Source organism: Ixodes scapularis, unplaced genomic scaffold (assembly GCF_016920785.2).
Source record: "Ixodes scapularis isolate PalLabHiFi unplaced genomic scaffold, ASM1692078v2 PGA_scaffold7__128_contigs__length_106722199, whole genome shotgun sequence".
Classification (NCBI taxonomy): domain Eukaryota; kingdom Metazoa; phylum Arthropoda; class Arachnida; order Ixodida; family Ixodidae; genus Ixodes; species Ixodes scapularis.
In genome coordinates this window covers 85607488-85613487 of record NW_024609882.1, presented here as the reverse complement: position 1 = coordinate 85613487, position 6000 = coordinate 85607488, and positions in this window count along the sequence as shown.

Genomic DNA, 6000 nt, shown 5'->3' with positions numbered 1-6000 from the left:
ATTTACCTCTTTAATCGCGAGCCTTATTTTTTTTCTCTCTCCCTCTTTATTTATTTATTCATGCACTTTTTCCCTAATTAAGAAACTTACGTTTTATGCGATAGAACTGACGAGGTCTCTTATCCAACATCGGTGATGATAATTAATTTATGGATGATCTTCGGCCTATTGCCCCCTCTTTACAAGGAACTCATCATCAAACACATCATACAAGGATTTTGTGACGTCATCAAGTGTTCCACAAGGACCGTCTAACTCCACTTGTGGTGGTGTCGCGGTGGTCGCACAGAGTGGGGTTGCCTGCTCGGAGGTTTCTGTATGCACACCACTCGAAGCTGTAGCGGTTCGCCTTCTTTTAGATGGCCTCAGAACAATTGTGCTCATTTATTTACCACGAAACGTTCCATTGCAACTTCGCAAACTCCAAGGGCTTGTAGGGCAGCTTCCTCAGTCCTTCTTAATTTTAGGAGGTTTTAATGCCCATCACCCAATGCGCTGCATTACACGCCTCAAATCTCGGGGCCCAGTATTTGAGCGTTTTTTATTATCATATAACTCTCGTATTTTTAATCTGAGAGAACCTACTTTTTAGTTCAGCTCACAACTCATTTACATCTATGAACCTTTAGTTTTACTTCACCTTCATTACTTCCATGCTTTTCATCGAAGGTTCTTACTAATCCTTTTGGGAGCTTTTTAGAAAAAAAACTGTCTCTCTTCCGGCTCTTAACGCGAATGCCCAGGTGGAAACTGGACCAGGCGGATTGGTCCATTTTTCAATTGGAGGCACTGATTGATTCTATAATCTCAAACATGAACCCAGATGAAGCAACACTGTATGTCAGAGAGTTTATAACAAGTGCAGCCACAGGGAGTATTCCTCAAACGTCTGGTCGTCTTCCTAAGAGATGCAAGCAATGGTGGAATGATGACTGTAAAACAACACGAATGTCCCAGAACAAAGCTTGGTGCACCTTTCACAAATAGGCAACTTCTAAAAACTTGCTAGTGTTTAAGAAAAAAAGAACTAAATCTCGCTGGACAAGACGCCAAGCAAAAGGAAGCTCCTGGAGAAAATATGTGACGTCCTTGAGTAGTTTTGTAAAGGCAAAACAAGCGTGGGATTGACTTAGAAAGGTTAGGGGTGGCTACTTACCCTTCAGAATTTCTCTTTTCCCTGCATCATCTTCAACGTCTCTGAAAGATTCAGCGAATTAATCTTGGAAAGCATTTTCAAGACGTTTCTTGTTTACACAACTGCAGTGAAGCTTTTAAAAGGTTCAGTTCAACAGCAGAGAAACAGACAATCCTTCGGTCTGGTGCTCGTGACGCTCTGTGCAACAGGCCTTTTACACTGTCTGAGCTCGAAGTGGCTCTCAGTCTAAAGAAAAACTCTGCTCCTAAACCAAACAATATTCATTATGAGATGCTAAGTCACCTGTCACCTGATTCTAGGCAGTTTGCTGACCTTATATAGCTCCCTGTGGTGCTGCTCTGCATTCTCCGAGATTTGGAAAAGGGCTCATGTAATCGCTCTTCTGAAACCTGGCAAGGATTCTTCTCTACCAACTAGCTACCGTCCCATTGCGCTCACAAGGTGCTTGGGAAAAACCTACGAAAAAATTATTATTCCACGTCTTGTTAATTTCTTGGAGACTGAGAATGTGCTTGACAGTAATTAGTGCGGTTTTCGAGCTGGACGTTCCACCCTTGACCACTTAGTCCGCCTTGAAACCTCTATTCGTAAGGCATTTGTACACCGCCAGCTCTGTCTCTATGACGTCTTTGATCTACAGAAAACGTACGACACAACGTGGCGCTATAGGATCCTACGGGATCTGTATGCTTACGGTGTTCGGGGTCGCATGTTGCGATGTATACAAAACTTCTTAATGGGGCGTACTTTCCAACTCCGCCTGGGCTCCACCTTATCGGATGTGTTTTCTCAAGAGAGTGGTGTCCCTCAGGGAGGCGTGCTTAGAGTCACACGTTTTGCAGTTAAAATCAATAGCCTGGCTAATGTGATACCACCGACAGTATCTTACCCTTTGTAGTTGGATTATTTGCAAATTTTGGTTTCTTGCAATCTCCATAGTTCCGAACGTCAACTGCAACTGACAATCAACAGGGTGAGTAAGTGGACAGCAGAAAATGGGTTTCGTTTCTCCCCGGACAAAGCCGTATGTGTTGTTTTTCGCTGCGTCGCGGGTTGTCACCGGATCCTACCTTTCACCTTAATAACCTTGCCTTCACTGTAAAGGAGGCGCATAAGTTTCTAGCCGTGACATTCGACAAAAAGCTAACATTCGTAGCGCACTTGAAAGAACTAATGCAAAAATACCTACGATCTTTCAATATTCTTAAGGTGCTGTCGCACACAATTTAGGGGTCTGACAGACGATGCGTACTGCGAATTTATAACTCTCTAGTGCGGTCCCGGTTGGATTACGGTGCAGTGGTGTATGCGTCGGCACGACCATCTGCTTTGACCATGTTAGACCTGGGGCTGCGTCTAGCCACAGGTGCTTTTTGAACGTCGCTCGTGCTGAGTTTCTATGCTGAAAGGGCATCAGATGTCCCTTGCGCGACGCAGACAATATCTTAGTGTCTGTTACGCCTACAACGTCTATAGTGATCCGCACCACCCTTCCATCTCGGCTCTGCAGACCTCCGCATCATTGTGCCTTTTGAGAATAAGCCCAGTATTCTTCGGCCCCTGAGTCTTCGGGCTGAGAGCCTGGCAAGGCCGTTGCACCTTCCTTTTAAGAAGCTTCGTTTGTTGAGACAGGCCTATAGTGTTGTTCCTTAGGACTTGGTGACAATCGCTTGTGATTGGACACTTTCAAAGTACAGCAAAAAGGTTGTTCCTCCTCGTGTTTCTATGCGGGAGTTCACAGAGCTAGAGCAGAAATATAGTGTCTATCTCCACTTTCACACTGATGGCTCGAAAACATCTGCCTGCGCAGGCTGTGTAGTTTACTCTCTCACTTTCAGTAAAGTTAGCCAACTCAACCCTCTAGAAACTATTTTTACTTCTGAATTGTATGGTATCCTTATGGCGGTTGAGTATTTTTCTAGAAAATAACATTACTAAAGCAGTTATGTTTGTTGGTTTCTAAAGTCTTCTCTTTGCTTTTTCATCTTCAGCAGACAGCAAGAACGTTCGTGTGCGAGAGTTTCATTTTCAGATGAGCAAAGATTTTCATCTAGAAATACTTCAAAACTTCTGCTGGGTGCCCACTCATGCGGGCATTCCTGGTAATGAAAATGCAGACCACATTGCACTTTCTGCGAAAAACTACAGGGAAACATCTTTTGGCCTGCAATATCAAGAACTCAAGCCAGCCTTAAACAGCTCAATTAATAAGTTATGGCAACTGGAGTGGGACACAGATTGATAACAAGCTTCCTGTTATTAAGCCCAACTTATAAGTCTGGCATAGTTCCTCCGATAAAGACCGCTGTTCGGAAGCCCTTTTGTGCCGCTTGAGAATTGGTCATTCCCGATTGACTCACCTGCACTTGGTCTGCGGTGAAGATGTAAAGCTTTGTGAAAGTGTGGGAAAATGTTAACTGTTCTTCACATCCTGTGAATTGTAGATTTTCGGATCATCAGCGTCGTAGATATTTACTTGAACTTTTCAGAAACCACATTTCAATTTCATCCTTATTTGCAGCTTGGCGATAGACCTCTAGTACCAGTTTCTCGCGTTCTGTTTTCTACGTGCAATTGGCATTTTGCACCTGATTTAGCTAGATAACTAAGTTTAGAACTAAGTGCCAGGCTCTTTAAAATAACTTTCTTGGCGCACTATGGCCAAAGTTGCTCTTGCGCCATTAAACCCCAAACATCATCTAATTTATTATTGTATCAAGGACCAAAACCTCAATGTGTAGCAATTACACAATCAAGTATACTCGTTAAAAAAGGTAAGTAATATAAATACGATGGAGTTGTTTATTCTGATATATTAAGCTTGCATGAACATATTAATTACATCGCATATAAGGCAGGTCGGTCATTGGTGCTCATTAGAAGAACAGATTTTTTTTAACATATACAGAAGCTCGTCTTCTAGCTTTGAAATCATTCTTTATGTCTCATATTGTGTAGGCTGATATCGTATCAGCTCCTCTTTAAGATTATATCTCGTTTCGTATGTAAAGACTATTCACCATTTCCGAGCGCAGCGGCCCTAACACATACAGCGAATTCGCATTCACCGGACCCCAGACGGAAGGTTTCTTGTGGCGCGTACACTCCCAACATTTAATATGTTAATGATCCCATTGAAGAGCGGTTATTACGTTACCCTTATCTCATTTTTGTTTTACAGGATCATCGTCATAAAATTCGCTTACGCTTAAAAAAGTTGTATGAACCAATATTTTTATCTCCCCGTTGTAGCTCGCCATTTCCTGCCACACTGTATTTTGGAAATCACAGATAGAACGAAATTGAAGAAAACATCATCTGAATTACTAGGTTATGGTACTCAAGTATGAGGCATGTTTGCGCGTTAATTTCCTAGTATTGTATTTATCAATAGTGATTTTGTTTTACATTTTTAGGTGGATACAATTCTTGCATTTGTCTTTGTGATCAGAGGGTTGTCGCGTGTTGTATTTTGTATCGCAATTTTTTTCTCCTTCTTATATAATGCCCTAACTAGGCGGTGAGAAATATGTTATAAAAACAATATATCCAAATCATCGTGGGCCTTGGTACGATACAACTCGAGAAAAGAGCTGTATTGACAAACTGTGGTCTATTAAAAGCTAAGCAATAAACTAATATGTAAAAAACGTAATACTGATACATGAAAGTAAAATTAAAAATAGTTTTTTTTTAATTTCACGTTATTTTTGTGGCTGAATAGAACACAAAAATGAGTTACAAACAGTCAAGTATGCGCAAAACCAGGGACTCAAACCGTAACCGAAACCGAAAACCGTTTAGGGACGAAATTTGTTTAGTAACTGTAATCGGGGCGAAACCGTTATTTCAAATTCAGGAAAACCGTAGAGTGAAACGTGACAGTAAATTATTTACCGCTAACCAATATTAACCAATATAAATAAAAAAATTAAAATATTAGTTTTTTCTAGAGTATGTTCTTTAGGAGGGACCTTGAAATGTGGCCTTTTGACAGAGTTTACGCAGCGAGTGGTGCATCTCGTAATACATTTAAATTGAATCCAAATTTAGGATTAAAAATACTTGGTTGGGATACATGATGGAGCTTACCATAAAAAAGTCTATATTTCTTAATGAGCCACACTCCTGCAAGTGCCCCGCAGGGGGCACCTGTGAAAGCAGGTGTTTGGTGAGTGGCGTAACCACGGAACCCAAGCCATGCGGGTTCGCCCGCCCACGTATGGCTGTGCGTGGCTTCCACGTGTCCGAGGAAAAGGGCATCCTGGTGGTTGAGTCGAGCCCGGGGTAGGTTTGGACCCTTCGGCGCCCCCCGAGTGAGACAATACACCACTTCGGCCCCTGCTTCTCGTAGACGGGAGTCCTGGTAAGGCCCGGCCAGGATAATTCAGTCAAGTCGCCTTTTCTTCTACTATCCCCTCCGATCTTTCACTTCTACCGGTACTGTTTCCTTCGTTTTTTTCTCATTTCTCTTGCTTCTTTTTCTCCCCTCTTTGGCGGCAAGGGCTAACCTTAGGTGGCAATAGATACTCTCGTCTAAACCACACTTGGTTATAGCGTCTTGGTCGCACTGGCAGAGCAGCATTCTCAGACAAGCGCGTACTGTTATGAGGTGTTGCCTGTCCCCATGTTGGACTCCGTGGTGGGTGGTGCGCCACAGGTGCCGAAGTTTTTTTGGCTTTTTATGACTGCTCCTCTCAAACCGAAACCCGGTTCGTGGCGACTAGGCAAGCGCCTGCGCCTTGAACCTCTTGTCATAGCTAAAGAGTCTAAATCAGACATGTTTACGAAGTTCTTTGCACTTCATTCAGAAAATGATCAGCGTCCAATGTTCAAGCTCTAAC